This window comes from Chenopodium album, chromosome 25, assembly GCF_948465745.1.
Source record: "Chenopodium album chromosome 25, dcCheAlbu1.1, whole genome shotgun sequence".
NCBI lineage: Eukaryota > Viridiplantae > Streptophyta > Magnoliopsida > Caryophyllales > Amaranthaceae > Chenopodium > Chenopodium album.
In genome coordinates, this window is record NC_137858.1 from 23,987,820 (window position 1) to 24,005,935 (window position 18,116).

At 40.3% G+C, this 18,116-nt stretch overlaps 1 long non-coding RNA gene across 1 annotated transcript; it reads right to left on the reverse strand.

Moving 5' to 3' along the window:
• Nucleotides 1-424: 424 nt before the first annotated feature.
• Nucleotides 425-4,365, reverse strand: LOC145615192 (uncharacterized). Its single transcript, XR_014107245.1, has 3 exons — nucleotides 3,835-4,365; nucleotides 1,597-1,665; nucleotides 425-600 (listed from the first exon to the last, which is right to left on the reverse strand). It is a non-coding gene; the product is annotated as an uncharacterized LOC145615192 (long non-coding RNA).
• Nucleotides 4,366-18,116: the final 13,751 nt, after the last annotated feature.

Here is an 18,116-nt window from a genome sequence, read left to right on the forward strand (position 1 = left end):
CTCCGGGAGTCCAATTGAGTGGGTGGATGCCTTTAAACAGTCAATTTACCCGTTCCGAACTTGCACCGATATCGTGACCTCAAGCCTACCACGGACATTTATGGCAACATATCACTAGGCGAAAAAACCACTTAGCCACCGGTTCAAAACTCCCCCAAGCCACCGGTTTTGAACCGGTGGTCATTTGGGGGGTGGCAATAACCCCAAGAAAGGCCACCGGTTCAAAACCGGTGGCAAAAATGATTATTGCCACCGGTTTTAACCGGTGGCAAAAACCCATTCCCGCTTTTTTTAAAGGGGTTTTTGGCACCGGTTCTGTTCAAAACCGGTGGCAAAAATGGCCCAAAAAAATAATTTTTTTTTTTTTTTTTTTTTTTTTTTTTTTTGCATTTTTTCCACATAAAATGACATATAAACACTAACATATATATATACTTACATATTTTCATTAAAAAAGGCTGTAATATTACAATTTTGGTCCAAAAAACTTAAAAAAAATACTAGTCACTGTTAAATACAAGCAAAGTCACACCAATGTAATAGCCTTGGCGAGGCAGCAGCTGCAACAGCTTTACGAGGCAGCAGCATGTTTTATAGAACCTACAAAAATCAAAGATACAAATTTTATGTAAAACAAAATCAAAATAAAACAAAACCAGCTAAATTCGACAGAATATGTAACACCCAAATCCTTTCATCCACAAATTTTATAATCAAAACACCAAAAACTTGCATCAAGATATAGAATACGAAAAAAAAGCAGGATTAATTGTGAAATTTCAATTAATAGAACCTACAAAAATCAAAGATACAAATTTAATAGCAACTATAACAATCAAAGATACAAATTAAACAACATGCTACAACGACACATGCTAATGAAATCTACTTTTTTGTAGAATGATTGAAAAGCTACAATCATGAAGCACCGCGCACCAAAACCACTGATCAAACAAGCAATCACAAACACCTAAATATACATAACTATAAACCTGACACATTGAATGGCAGGAGTACATGAATGGGAAGAGAAGAAAATATCTATATCCTCAAGACCAAACACACAAAAAAACACCACAACCCGAATGTACTCAAGTCGGTTGCAGGGGACCAAGTCGATCAACTGCATAATTTCAGTCCCAAACAGCAGCTATGCTTGCAAACTCAAACAAAAAGTTTTAAAATCCCATATTTCTAAAACATAGAATATAAATGAGAATTCATCAAATCGTGAATTATGGAGAAAAATAACAAGAAAATACTTTCCATATTAAGCATTTCATTACCTAACACTCCAACTTTATCATCTCCTAAAATCGACTCCTAATTCATCCAAATATCAATTAATAGCAACTAAAACAATCAAAGATACAAAATTTAATAATAAGCTCTGGACAAATTTTCCCACATAAATTATATCAACAAATTGACAAAACAACATCAAATATCGAGATTTTTCATCCAAATATCATAATAATAACAACTTAACAATCAAAGAGGCAACAATCAATAATTATAAAGGTTCAAACTGATTAATTTCACGAAATAAATCCATACAAAACCACTAATATGACACATATACAGCCACGAAGGTACCTTCTGAAGTGATATTAAATCTGGTGATCGCTGAATGAAGCAAGCATAAAATCCAAGTCTTTTTCTGACCTGTGTGAAAAGTATACTTGTCAATAATTGATACTTCCCTAAGCAAGATATGGAGTGTTAGAGCAACAAACAAAAAGCCTAAGAAATTATCAAAAACATGAAATTAGAAACTGGAAAATCATTATTCAAAAAAAAAAAAAAAAAAGAAACTGGAAGATCTATTTGTATACTCTAAGCATACATCTAGGCATATATGTTAACTTTTGATTTTAAAAATCTATTTCAATGGACTTAACTTCTCTAAATTTAACTATCATTAACTTTGTTCTAAAATATGATTGAAATCATCTCAAAGGTAGTCAAGAAAGGTCTAATTTAGCCATGTCTAAGATATATACAAAGAAAAGGAAATGTGACCAAATCTCAGGAACTTCAACATAAGATAAGTAAATTATTAATCAAAATTCAAAGAGGTCAAGGATATGCATTTTGTAAAAGTAATTAAAAACATTAGGATCTACAAGCTGAGGGTAAAATAATTAAAAATAAAACATACATAATGCATAAGATAAATTCTGTATATCAGATCATTAGGATTTATGCATTAAAAGGGTAGAAGACAGGTGTGCACTTTCAAAGAGATTAGATATTGAAAGTAACTAGCAGCTCCATCCATGCACAAACAACCAAATGAAGACATTAATTAATATACCCACAGTCAATTTAACACATTAATATAGCTTAATCAATCGATGTTTACGAAGCCAATTTCAACAAGTCATAATAGAGTAAGAAATGGAGATCCACTTCCCCCTCCCTCTCTTACCCCTCCCCTTCCTCTTCTCCTCCACCCCTCTCCCTTCCTTTCTATCTTGCTACTAATGTACTATAAGTCATAATAGAGTAAGCAAAACTCCTGCATAGCTTGTCTTTGACATCATATCTAATGTGAAGAAGTGGCAAGTATTGCCTTTTCAAACAAGGGCAAAAGGTGGCACAAATACAGTCCCTTTGAGCTCACATATTCAAAATAATTTTTTAGGGCACTGGGTTGATATAATGGCTTGTATTTTAAAGCTTCGGTGAACAATATAGTTCTTAGTTAAATCTGCTGCTAAAGTGATCACCATCAGATGCATGTCTTTCTCCTATGCAGTGTATGCAGAATTCCCCTACAGTGTATGTGTGATGCGGGGCAGAGCGGCCAGAGCAAGCAGAATATGTTTACCAATTTGAAAACAGGAGCTTTTTTTCTTAATCATGTAACATCTACCCAAAACATACGAATTATAAGCACAAGTAAAAATCGGAAACACATTCTTCAGAAGCTTTAAAGATTATGAATCTAGATGATAGCTTCCTCAGCATATATAACACATAAACCTTACTTCACATGAAGACGAATATTTAAAATTGCATATATTCTTCAGTCAATTTAAAATTTTTCCCATATAGAGTCAATTTATCCACAACTCTGCCAATATATCGCAGAAGGACCAAGGTTCCACGGAGGTTTTCCCTATGATACAAAAAAACATATATGAACGATGCTTTAGTAACCTCATAAATAGAGTTTTCTACAATGATAAATTTGCAACATGGCTGTGAGGCATGTCTTGGCAGAGCATGTATGATTTTAACTCCCAATAACTCATAAAAATCACATACCAGATTCAAGTATACACAAATTGTAAGCTAAAAGATGCCACAACTACCTCCCCCCAATCTCTTTTAGTTTGGTTGGATGAGAAAAACATGAAACTATACTAATCCTTCATTCCTTCCAAACAGCAATAAGTTCAATCAAACTCTGCATACATTCTGTTTTAGCAAAACGCATAAAATAAACATAAAAATCTATGGCCTAATTAGTTAACTTAGTAGTGGGGTAGTAGCACCCAAACAAACCATGGTCTTTTCTTGAAATGACAACTCATTCAACACAAATTCATCATACAATTATGAAAGGGTAATTCATTTGAGCATCATTCTTTCCAAAACACCCCGCAAAATTACACATTTATTCATTATCAATCCCATGATTTCATTCCAGCAACACAATTATCTTTATCGAAACTCAACATTACTAAATTAAACTAAAATTACCTACTGGGGTATTTAATTGCAGGAAAAAAAGACCTAATTGGTTGATATCTTTCAAAAAAAGGCAATTACAGAAAATCATATAAACAAGACGAAGATGCAGGGATTAGAGAAGAATAATTATACCCATTTGAGAAGATAAACTTGGGAGCAGAGCCAGATGGAAGAGACGGGTCAGGAGACAGAGAAATCCCAGCATTTTTTGCAGCAGCAATGACTGATAACGGAGGATTATCAGCTGAATAATTGGACCAAAACGCAAAGCCAAAGAACCCGGAATCCCTAACATCAAATTTCTGATTTTTGAATCAATAATTGATTCAAGTTTGTTGTTGTTGTATTTGGTTCAAATTGAAGACGCCAGCGACGGTGGTTGTGGCCAATTGATGCTTGCATGGTTCGAATTGGCGGCGGCGTTGGTGGTTGTGCGAGGGTAAATGAAAGAGAGAAATAGAGAGCTGAGAGGAGAGTGAATGCGAGGTGGGATGGATAGATAGACAAAGAGCTGAGAGGAGAGTGCGCCGGCGAGGTGGAATGGACGGCGGCACGGCCGGAGAGGAAAGAGAGAGAGAAGAGGGAGATCTAGTTGAGGAGAGAGGAGAAAGAAGAGAGAGAAAGCTAGGTCGAGGGTTGAGGACTGACAAAGATAATGCGGAATGAGAGAGAAAATAGAGGGGCGTTTTTTGTTTTTATTTTTTACTATTGCCACGGGTTTTAAACCGGTGGGATTAACATTTTTCCCACCGGATCGAACCGAACCGGTGACAATAATCTTCCCTCAAAATCCCGCCTAATTTTCTCCTTCTTTTTCCCACTGGTTTTAAAAAACCGGTGGCCATTGATCGGTGCCAATGACTATTTTTCTACTAGTGTATAAACGTCATTATATGACCCTAAGATGTATCCCCTAGGGTCTCAAGACTTCTCGCCACCGGGCCTCGTAACCTCAAAATTCCTCAATAAGCGTGGATTATAGCCTTCAATTTTGAAATTTTTTGACCTTTTTTCGCCCGGAAATAATAATTGCCGAGATGTTTACCACGGTTCCTAATTTCCTCTGGGAGTCCAATTGAATGGGTGGAACCATCCAACATGCCTTTAAACAGTCAATTTACCCGTTCCAAACTTGCATCGATATCGTGACCTCAAGCCTACCACGGACATTTATGGCAACATATAAGGGTCATATATGGTTCCAAACGTCATTATACGACCCTAAGATGTATCCCCTAGGGTCTCAACACTTTTCGCCACTGGGGCCCCGTAACCAAAAAATTCCTCAAAAAGCGTGGAAGCCTTCAATTTTATAATTTTTTGACCTTTTTTCGCCCGTAAATAAAAATTGCCGAGATGTTTATCATGGTTCCTAATACCCTCCGGGAGTCCAATTGGGTGGGTGGATGCCTTTAAACAGTCAATTTACCCGTTCCGAGCTGGCACCGATATCGTGACCTCAAGCCTACCACGGACATTTATGGCAACATATAAGGGTCATATATGGTTCCAAACGTCATTATATGACCCTAAGATGTATCCCCTAGGGTCTCAAGACCTTTCGCCACCGGGCCTCGTAACCTCAAAATTCCTCAAAAAGCGTGGATTAGCCTTCAATTTTGGAATTTTTTGACCTTTTTTAACCTGGAAATAAAAATTGCCGAGATGTTTACAATGGTTCCTAATATCCTCGGGGAGTCTAATTGAGTGGGTGGAAACATCCAATATGCTTTTAAACAGTCTTTACCCGTTCCAAACTTGCACCGATATCGTGACCTCAAGCCTGCCCAGACATTTATGGCAGGTATAAGGGTCATATATGGTTCCAAACGTCATTATATGACCCTATGATGTATCCTTTAGGGTCTCAAGACTTTTCGCTACCGGGCCCCGTAACCTCAAAATTCCTCAAAAAGCGTGGATTATAGCCTTCAATTTTGGAATTTTTTGACCTTTTTTCGCCCGAAAATAAAAATTTCCGAGATGTTTACCATGGTTCCTAATACCCTCCGGGAGTCCAATTGAGTGGGTGGAACCATCCAATATGCCTTTCATCATTAAATTTACCCATTCAACACTTGCACCGATATCGTGACCTCAAGCCTACCACGGACATTTTGTGGCAATATATAAGGGTCATATATGGTTCCAAACGTCATTATATGACCCTAAGATGTATCCCCTACGGTCTCAAGACTTTTCGCCCCCGGGCCCCGTAACCTCAAAATTCCTCAAAAAGCATGGATTATAGCGCCTTCAATTTTGGAATTTTTTAACCTTTTTTCGCCCGGAAATAAAAATTGCAGAGATTTTTACCATGGTTCCTAATACCCTCCGAGAGTCCAATTGAGTGGGTGGAACCATCCAATATGCCTTTAAACATTCAATTTACCCGTTCAACACTTGCACCGATGTCGTGACCTCAAGCCTACCACGGACATTTATGGCAACATATGAGGGTCACATATGGTTCCAAACGTCATTATATGACCCGAAGATGTATCCCCTAGGGTCTCAAGAGTTTTCGCCACCGGGCCCCGTAACCTCAAAATTCCTCAAAAAGCGTGGATTATAGTATTCAATTTTGGAATTTTTTTAACTTTTTTACGCCCGGAAATAAAAATTACCGGGATGTTTACCATGGTTCCTAATACCCTCCGGGAGTCCAATAAAGTGGGTGGAATAATCAAATTTGCCTTTAAACAGTCAATTTACCCGTTCCAAACTTGCACCGATATCGTGATCTCAAGCCTACCACGCACATTTATGGAAACATATAAGGGTCATATATGGTTCTAAACGTCATTATATGACCCTAAGATGTATCCCTTAGGGTCTCAATACTTTTCGCCACCGGTTTCTATAACCTCAAAATTCCTCACAAAACGTGGATTATAGCCTTCAATTTCGGAATGTTTTGACCTTTTTTCGCTTGGTAATTAAAATTGTGAAGATGTTTACCATGGTTCCTAATACCCTTCGGGAGTCCAATAAAGTGTGTGGAACAATCCAATTTGCTTTTAAACAGTCAATTAACCCGTTCTAAACTTGCAACGATATCGTGACCTCAAGCCTACCACGGACATTTATGGCCACATATAAGGGTCATATATGGTTCCAAACGTCATTATATGACCCTAATATGTATCCCCTAGGGTCTCAAGACTTTTCACCACCGGGCCCCGTAACCTCAAAATTCCTCTAAAAGCGTGGATTATAGCCTTCAATTTTGGAATTTTTTGACCTTTTTTTGCCCGGAAATAAAAATTGCAGAGATGTTTACCATGGTTCCTAATACCCTCCGGGAATCCAATTGAGTGGGTGGAACCATCCAATATGCCTTTAAACAGTCAATTTACCCTTTCCAAACTTGCACCGAAATTATGACCTCAAGCCTACCACGGACATTTATGGCAACATATACGGGTCATATATGGTTTCAAACGTCATTATATGACCCTAAGATGTATCCCCTAGGGTCTCGAGACTTTTCACCACCGGGCCCCATAACCTCAAAATTCCTCAAAGAGCGTGGATTATAGCCTACAATTTTGAAATTTTTTGACCTTTTTTCACCCGAAAATTAAAATTTCCGAGATGTTTACCATGGTTCCTAATACCCTCCGGGAGTCCAATTGAGTGGGTGGAACTATCCAATATGCCTTTAAACAGTCAATTTACCCTTTCCAAACTTGCACCGATATCGTGACCTCAAGCCTACCACGGACATTTATGGCAACATATAAGGGTCATATATGGTTCCAAACGTCATTTTATGACCCTTAGATGTATCTCCTAGGATCTAAAGACTTTTTGCCACCGGGCCCCGTAACCACAAAATTCCTCAAAAAGCGTGGATTATAGCCTTCAATTTTGGACTTTTTTTGCCCAGAAATAAAAATTGCCGAGATGTTTACCATGGTTCCTAATACCCTCCGGGAGTCCAGTTGAGTGGGTGGAACCATCCAATATGCCTTTAAACAGTCAATTTACCCGTTCCAAACTTGCACCGATATCGTGACCTCAATCCTACCACGGACATTTATGGAAACATATAAGGGTCATATACGGTTCCAAACATCATTTTATGACCCTTAGATGTATCCCCTAGGATCTAAAGACTTTTCTCCACCGGGCCTTGTAACCTCAAAATTCCTCAAAAAGCGTGGATTATAGCCTTCAATTTTGGAATTTTTTGACCTTTTTTCGCCCGGGAATAAAAATGCCGAGATGTTTAACATGGTTCCTAATACCCTCCGGGAGTCCAATAGAGTTGTTGGAACCATCTAATATGCCTTTAAACAGTCAATTTACCCGTTCCAAACTTGCACCGATATCGTGTCCTCAAGCCTACCACGGACATTTATGGCAACATGTAAGGATCATATATGGTTCCAAACGTCATTATATGACCCTAAGATGTATCGCCTAGGGTCTCAAGACTTTTCCCCACCGGGCCCCGTAACCTCAAAATTCCTCTAAAAGCGTGGATTATAGTCTTCAATTTTGGAATTTTTGACCTTTTTTCGCCCGAAAATAAAAATTGCAGAGATGTTTACCATGGTTCCTAATACCCTCCGGGAGTCCAATTGAGTGGGTGGAATCATCCAATATGCCTTTAAACAGTCAATTTACCCGTCCAAACTTGCACCAATATCGTGACCTCAATCCTACCACAGAGATTTATGGCAACATATAAGGGTCATATATGGTTCCAAACGTCATTATATGACCCTAAGATGTATCCCCTAGGGTCTCAAGACTTCTCGCCACCGGGCCTCGTAACCTCAAAATTCCTCAATAAGCGTGGATTATAGCCTTCAATTTTGAAATTTTTTGACCTTTTTTCGCCCGGGAATAATAATTGCCGAGATGTTTACCACGGTTCCTAATTTCCTCTAGGAGTCCAATTGAATGGGTGGAACCATCCAACATGCCTTTAAACAGTCAATTTACCCGTTCCAAACTTGCATCGATATCGTGACCTCAAGCCTACCACGGACATTTATGGCAACATATAAGGGTCATATATGGTTCCAAACGTCATTATACGACCCTAAGATGTATCCCCTAGGGTCTCAACACTTTTCGCCACTGGGCCCCGTAACCAAAAAATTCCTCAAAAACCGTGGAAGCCTTCAATTTTGGAATTTTTTGACCTTTTTCGCCCGTAAATAAAAATTGCCGAGATGTTTATCATGGTTCCTAATACCCTCCGGGAGTCCAATTGGGTGGGTGGATGCCTTTAAACAGTCAATTTACCCGTTCCGAACTGGCACCGATATCGTGACCTCAAGCCTACCACGGACATTTATGGCAACATATAAGGGTCATATATGGTTCCAAACGTCATTATATGACCCTAAGATGTATCCCCTAGGGTCTCAAGACTTTTCGCCACCGGGCCTCGTAACCTCAAAATTCCTCAAAAAGCGTGGATTATAGCCTTCAATTTTGGAATTTTTTGACCTTTTTTAGCCTGGAAAAAAAAATTGCCGAGATGTTTACAATGGTTCCTAATATCCTCGGGGAGTCTAATTGAGTGGGTGGAAACATCCAATATGCTTTTAAACAGTCTTTACCCGTTCCAAACTTGCACCGATATCGTGACCTCAAGCCTGCCCAGACATTTATGGCAGGTATAAGGGTCATATATGGTTCCAAACGTCATTATATGACCCTATGATGTATCCTTTAGGGTCTCAAGACTTTTCGCTACCAGGCCCCGTAACCTCAAAATTCCTCAAAAAGCGTGGATTATAGCCTTCAATTTTGGAATTTTTTGACCTTTTTTCGCCCGAAAATAAAAATTTCCGAGATGTTTACCATGGTTTCTAATACCCTCCGGGAGTCCAATTGAGTGGGTGGAACCATCCAATATGCCTTTCATCATTAAATTTACCCATTCAACACTTGCACCGATATCGTGACCTCAAGCCTACCACGGACACTTTGTGGCAATATATAAGGGTCATATATGGTTCCAAATGTCATTATATGACCCTAAGATGTATCCCCTAGGGTCTCAAGACTTTTCGCCCCCGGGCCCCGTAACCTCAAAATTCCTCAAAAAGCATGGATTATAGCCTTCAATTTTGGAATTTTTTAACCTTTTTTCGCCCGGAAATAAAAATTGCAGAGATGTTTACCATGGTTCCTAATACCCTCCGGGAGTCCAATTGAGTGGGTGGAACCATCCAATATGCCTTTAAACAGTCAATTTACCCTTTCCAAACTTGCACCGAAATTATGACCTCAAGCCTACCACGGACATTTATGGCAACATATACGGGTCATATATGGTTTCAAACGTCATTATATGACCCTAAGATGTATCCCCTAGGGTCTCGAGACTTTTCACCACCGGGCCCCATAACCTCAAAATTCCTCAAAGAGCGTGGATTATAGCCTACAATTTTGAAATTTTTTGACCTTTTTTCACCCGAAAATTAAAATTTCCGAGATGTTTACCATGGTTCCTAATACCCTCCGGGAGTCCAATTGAGTGGGTGGAACTATCCAATATGCCTTTAAACAGTCAATTTACCCTTTCCAAACTTGCACCGATATCGTGACCTCAAGCCTACCACGGACATTTATGGCAACATATAAGGGTCATATATGGTTCCAAACGTCATTTTATGACCCTTAGATGTATCTCCTAGGATCTAAAGACTTTTTGCCACCGGGCCCCGTAACCACAAAATTCCTCAAAAAGCGTGGATTATAGCCTTCAATTTTGGACTTTTTTTGCCCAGAAATAAAAATTGCCGAGATGTTTACCATGGTTCCTAATACCCTCCGGGAGTCCAGTTGAGTGGGTGGAACCATCCAATATGCCTTTAAACAGTCAATTTACCCGTTCCAAACTTGCACCGATATCGTGACCTCAATCCTACCACGGACATTTATGGAAACATATAAGGGTCATATACGGTTCCAAACATCATTTTATGACCCTTAGATGTATCCCCTAGGATCTAAAGACTTTTCTCCACCGGGCCTTGTAACCTCAAAATTCCTCAAAAAGCGTGGATTATAGCCTTCAATTTTGGAATTTTTTGACCTTTTTTCGCCCGGGAATAAAAATGCCGAGATGTTTAACATGGTTCCTAATACCCTCCGGGAGTCCAATAGAGTTGTTGGAACCATCTAATATGCCTTTAAACAGTCAATTTACCCGTTCCAAACTTGCACCGATATCGTGTCCTCAAGCCTACCACGGACATTTATGGCAACATGTAAGGATCATATATGGTTCCAAACGTCATTATATGACCCTAAGATGTATCGCCTAGGGTCTCAAGACTTTTCCCCACCGGGCCCCGTAACCTCAAAATTCCTCTAAAAGCGTGGATTATAGTCTTCAATTTTGGAATTTTTGACCTTTTTTCGCCCGAAAATAAAAATTGCAGAGATGTTTACCATGGTTCCTAATACCCTCCGGGAGTCCAATTGAGTGGGTGGAACCATCCAATATGCCTTTAAACAGTCAATTTACCCGTCCAAACTTGCACCAATATCGTGACCTCAAGCCTACCACAGAGATTTATGGCAACATATAAGGGTCATATATGGTTCCAAACGTCATTATATGACCCTAAGATGTATCCCCTAGGGTCTCAAGACTTCTCGCCACCGGGCCTCGTAACCTCAAAATTCCTCAATAAGCGTGGATTATAGCCTTCAATTTTGAAATTTTTTGACCTTTTTTCGCCCGGGAATAATAATTGCCGAGATGCTTACCACGGTTCCTAATTTCCTCTAGGAGTCCAATTGAATGGGTGGAACCATCCAACATGCCTTTAAACAGTCAATTTACCCGTTCCAAACTTGCATCGATATCGTGACCTCAAGCCTACCACGGACATTTATGGCAACATATAAGGGTCATATATGGTTCCAAACGTCATTATACGACCCTAAGATGTATCCCCTAGGGTCTCAACACTTTTCGCCACTGGGGCCCCGTAACCAAAAAATTCCTCAAAAAGCATGGAAGCCTTCAATTTTGGAATTTTTTGACCTTTTTCGCCCGTAAATAAAAATTGCCGAGATGTTTATCATGGTTCCTAATACCCTCCGGGAGTCCAATTGGGTGGGTGGATGCCTTTAAACAGTCAATTTACCCGTTCCGAACTGGCACCGATATCGTGACCTCAAGCCTACCACGGACATTTATGGCAACATATAAGGGTCATATATGGTTCCAAACGTCATTATATGACCCTAGGATGTATCCCCTAGGGTCTCAAGACTTTTCTCCACCGGGCCTCGTAACCTCAAAATTCCTCAAAAAGCGTGGATTATAGCCTTCAATTTTGGAATTTTTTGACCTTTTTTAGCCTGGAAATAAAAATTGCCGAGATGTTTACAATGGTTCCTAATATCCTCGGGGAGTCTAATTGAGTGGGTGGAAACATCCAATATGCTTTTAAACAGTCTTTACCCGTTCCAAACTTGCACCGATATCGTGACCTCAAGCCTGCCCAGACATTTATGGCAGGTATAAGGGTCATATATGGTTCCAAACGTCATTATATGACCCTATGATGTATCCTTTAGGGTCTCAAGACTTTTCGCTACCGGGCCCCGTAACCTCAAAATTCCTCAAAAAGCGTGGATTATAGCCTTCAATTTTGGAATTTTTTGACCTTTTTTCGCCCGAAAATAAAAATTTCCGAGATGTTTACCATGGTTCCTAATACTCTCCGGGAGTCCAATTGAGTGGGTGGAACCATCCAATATGCCTTTCATCATTAAATTTACCCATTCAACACTTGCACCGATATCGTGACCTCAAGCCTACCACGGACATTTTGTGGCAATATATAAGGGTCATATATGGTTCCAAACGTCATTATATGACCCTAAGATGTATCCCCTAGGGTCTCAAGACTTTTCGCCCCCGGGCCCCGTAACCTCAAAATTCCTCAAAAAGCATGGATTATAGCTTTCAATTTTGGAATTTTTTAACCTTTTTTCGCCCGGAAATAAAAATTGCAGAGATGTTTACCATGGTTCCTAATACCCTCCGAGAGTCCAATTGAGTGGGTGGAACCATCCAATATGCCTTTAAACATTCAATTTACCCGTTCAACACTTGCACCGATGTCGTGACCTCAAGCCTACCACGGACATTTATGGCAACATATGAGGGTCACATATGGTTCCAAACGTCATTATATGACCCGAAGATGTATCCCCTAGGGTCTCAAGAGTTTTCGCCGCCAGGCCCCGTAACCTCAAAATTCCTCAAAAAGCGTGGATTATAGCATTCAATTTTGGAATTTTTTGACTTTTTTACGCCCGGAAATAAAAACTACCGGGATGTTTACCATGGTTCCTAATACCCTCCGGGAGTCCAATAAAGTGGGTGGAATAATCAAATTTTCCTTTAATTAGTCAATTTACCCGTTCCAAACTTGCACTTATATCGTGATCTCAAGCCTACCACGCACATTTATGGAAACATATAAGGGTCATATATGGTTCTAAACGTCATTATATGACCCTAAGATGTATCCCTTAGGGTCTCAATACTTTTCGCCACCGGTTTCTGTAACCTCAAAATTCCTCACAAAACGTGGATTATAGCCTTCAATTTCGGAATGTTTTGACCTTTTTTCGCTTGGTAATAAAAATTGTGAAGATGTTTACCATGGTTCCTAATACCCTTCGGGAGTCCAATAAAGTGGGTGGAACAATCCAATTTGCTTTTAAACAGTCAATTAACCCGTTCCAAACTTGCAACGATATCGTGACCTCAAGCCTACCACGGACATTTATGGCCACATATAAGGGTCATATATGGTTCCAAACGTCATTATATGACCCTAAGATGTATCCCCTAGGGTCTCAAGACTTTTCACCACCGGGCCCCGTAACCTCAAAATTCCTCTAAAAGCGTGGATTATAGCCTTCAATTTTGGAATTTTTTGACCTTTTTTCGCCCGGAAATAAAAATTGCAGAGATGTTTACCATGGTTCCTAATACCCTCCGGGAGTCCAATTGAGTGGGTGGAACCATCCAATATGCCTTTAAACAGTCAATTTACCCTTTCCAAACTTGCACCGAAATTATGACCTCAAGCCTACCACGGACATTTATGGCAACATATACGGGTCATATATGGTTTCAAACGTCATTATATGACCCTAAGATGTATCCCCTAGGGTCTCGAGACTTTTCACCACCGGGCCCCATAACCTCAAAATTCCTCAAAGAGCGTGGATTATAGCCTACAATTTTGAAATTTTTTGACCTTTTTTCACCCGGAAATTAAAATTTCCGAGATGTTTACCATGGTTCCTAATACCCTCCGGGAGTCCAATTGAGTGGGTGGAACTATCCAATATGCCTTTAAACAGTCAATTTACCCTTTCCAAACTTGCACCGATATCGTGACCTCAAGCCTACCACGGACATTTATGGCAATATATAAGGGTCATATATGGTTCCAAACGTCATTTTATGACCCTTAGATGTATCTCCTAGGATCTAAAGACTTTTTGCCACCGGGCCCCGTAACCACAAAATTCCTCAAAAAGCGTGGATTATAGCCTTCAATTTTGGACTTTTTTGACCTTTTTTTGCCCAGAAATAAAAATTGCCGAGATGTTTACCATGGTTCCTAATACCCTCCGGGAGTCCAGTTGAGTGGGTGGAACCATCCAATATGCCTTTAAACAGTCAATTTACCCGTTCCAAACTTGCACCGATATCGTGACCTCAATCCTACCACGGACATTTATGGAAACATATAAGGGTCATATACGGTTCCAAACATCATTTTATGACCCTTAGATGTATCCCCTAGGATCTAAAGACTTTTCTCCACCGGGCCTTGTAACCTCAAAATTCCTCAAAAAGCGTGGATTATAGCCTTCAATTTTGGAATTTTTTGACCTTTTTTCGCTCGGGAATAAAAATGCCGAGATGTTTAACATGGTTCCTAATACCCTCCGGGAGTCCAATAGAGTTGTTGGAACCATCTAATATGCCTTTAAACAGTCAATTTACCCGTTCCAAACTTGCACCGATATCGTGTCCTCAAGCCTACCACGGACATTTATGGCAACATGTAAGGATCATATATGGTTCCAAACGTCATTATATGACCCTAAGATGTATCGCCTAGGGTCTCAAGACTTTTCCCCACCGGGCCCCGTAACCTCAAAATTCCTCTAAAAGCGTGGATTATAGTCTTCAATTTTGGAATTTTTGACCTTTTTTCGCCCGAAAATAAAAATTGCAGAGATGTTTACCATGGTTCCTAATACCCTCCGGGAGTCCAATTGAGTGGGTGGAACCATCCAATATGCCTTTAAACAGTCAATTTACCCGTCCAAACTTGCACCAATATCGTGACCTCAAGCCTACCACAGAGATTTATGGCAACATATAAGGGTCATATATGGTTCCAAACGTCATTATATGACCCTAAGATGTATCCCCTAGGGTCTCAAGACTTCTCGCCACCGGGCCTCGTAACCTCAAAATTCCTCAATAAGCGTGGATTATAGCCTTCAATTTTGAAATTTTTTGACCTTTTTTCGCCCGGGAATAATAATTGCCGAGATGCTTACCACGGTTCCTAATTTCCTCTAGGAGTCCAATTGAATGGGTGGAACCATCCAACATGCCTTTAAACAGTCAATTTACCCGTTCCAAACTTGCATCGATATCGTGACCTCAAGCCTACCACGGACATTTATGGCAACATATAAGGGTCATATATGGTTCCAAACGTCATTATACGACCCTAAGATGTATCCCCTAGGGTCTCAACACTTTTCGCCACTGGGGCCCCGTAACCAAAAAATTCCTCAAAAAGCATGGAAGCCTTCAATTTTGGAATTTTTTGACCTTTTTCGCCCGTAAATAAAAATTGCCGAGATGTTTATCATGGTTCCTAATACCCTCCGGGAGTCCAATTGGGTGGGTGGATGCCTTTAAACAGTCAATTTACCCGTTCCGAACTGGCACCGATATCGTGACCTCAAGCCTACCACGGACATTTATGGCAACATATAAGGGTCATATATGGTTCCAAACGTCATTATATGACCCTAGGATGTATCCCCTAGGGTCTCAAGACTTTTCGCCACCGGGCCTCGTAACCTCAAAATTCCTCAAAAAGCGTGGATTATAGCCTTCAATTTTGGAATTTTTTGACCTTTTTTAGCCTGGAAATAAAAATTGCCGAGATGTTTACAATGGTTCCTAATATCCTTGGGGAGTCTAATTGAGTGGGTGGAAACATCCAATATGCTTTTAAACAGTCTTTACCCGTTCCAAACTTGCACCGATATCGTGACCTCAGCCTGCCCAGACATTTATGGCAGGTATAAGGGTCATATATGGTTCCAAACGTCATTATATGACCCTATGATGTATCCTTTAGGGTCTCAAGACTTTTCGCTACCGGGCCCCGTAACCTCAAAATTCCTCAAAAAGCGTGGATTATAGCCTTCAATTTTGGAATTTTTTGACCTTTTTTCGCCCGAAAATAAAAATTTCCGAGATGTTTACCATGGTTCCTAATACCCTCCGGGAGTCCAATTGAGTGGGTGGAACCATCCAATATGCCTTTCATCATTAAATTTACCCATTCAACACTTGCACCGATATCGTGACCTCAAGCCTACCACGGACATTTTGTGGCAATATATAAGGGTCATATATGGTTCCAAACGTCATTATATGACCCTAAGATGTATCCCCTAGTGTCTCAAGACTTTTCGCCCCCGGGCCCCGTAACCTCAAAATTCCTCAAAAAGCATGGATTATAGCTTTCAATTTTGGAATTTTTTAACCTTTTTTCGCCCGGAAATAAAAATTGCAGAGATGTTTACCATGGTTCCTAATACCCTCCGAGAGTCCAATTGAGTGGGTGGAACCATCCAATATGCCTTTAAACATTCAATTTACCCGTTCAACACTTGCACCGATGTCGTGACCTCAAGCCTACCACGGACATTTATGGCAACATATGAGGGTCACATATGGTTCCAAACGTCATTATATGACCCGAAGATGTATCCCCTAGGGTCTCAAGAGTTTTCGCCGCCAGGCCCCGTAACCTCAAAATTCCTCAAAAAGCGTGGATTATAGCATTCAATTTTGGAATTTTTTGACTTTTTTACGCCCGGAAATAAAAACTACCGGGATGTTTACCATGGTTCCTAATACCCTTCGGGAGTCCAATAAAGTGGGTGGAACAATCCAATTTGCTTTTAAACAGTCAATTAACCCGTTCCAAACTTGCAACGATATCGTGACCTCAAGCCTACCACGGACATTTATGGCCACATATAAGGGTCATATATGGTTCCAAACGTCATTATATGACCCTAAGATGTATCCCCTAGGGTCTCAAGACTTTTCACCACCGGGCCCCGTAACCTCAAAATTCCTCTAAAAGCGTGGATTATAGCCTTCAATTTTGGAATTTTTTGACCTTTTTTTGCCCGGAAATAAAAATTGCAGATATGTTTACCATGGTTCCTAATACCCTCCGGGAGTCCAATTGAGTGGGTGGAACCATCCAATATGCCTTTAAACAGTCAATTTACCCTTTCCAAACTTGCACCGAAATTATGACCTCAAGCCTACCACGGACATTTATGGCAACATATACGGGTCATATATGGTTCCAAACGTCATTATATGACCCTAAGATGTATCCCCTATGGTCTCAAGACTTTTCGCCACCGGGCCCCGTAACCTCAAAATTCCTCAAAAAGCGTGGATTATAGCTTTCAATTTTGGAATTTTTTGACCTTTTTTCGCCGGAAATAAAAATTGACGAGATGTTTACCATGGTTCCTAATACCCTTCGGGAGTCCAATTGAGTGGGTGGAACCATCTGTTTCGGGGTTTTTTGAGTCCCTTGGGAGAGTTACAATACTAAGATTGGATGCTCGCTTGGATGCCTGTACCTGCAAAACAACGGAGCACCGAATGGTCGGTGGTCCGCCTCCGAAGCTTAAGTTAGTCTAAGTCCGAAGAATAAGGTGCGGAATGAAAACGTTATCTGCTCGGATTCCGAGCTCGAGTGTACTGTTCTCTAGAGAGTGACAATTCTAACAATGATTAATAATCACTGAATATTCCTCGTAAGGAGTGTAAAGGGTTCTTTGTGTACGTATCACGTAGCCATAAATGAGGAGGTCATCTCCTATTTATAGGCTTCTCGAAAAACGTGCACTCCCTAGGGGTTCGTGCCCTAGGGAATATTCACGCAGCTTTTGCAGACCTCGGGATTTGGGCCTGAAAGCCGCCAATCCGAGGTCCTTTTATCCATCTGCCACGTGTCGTTCTCTGAGAGGTCTAAGGTGGCGCCCCTTTTAGTGACACGTGGCGGATTCTGATTGGGCCAACTGGCCTAGGGTATTTTTACCCAAATCAT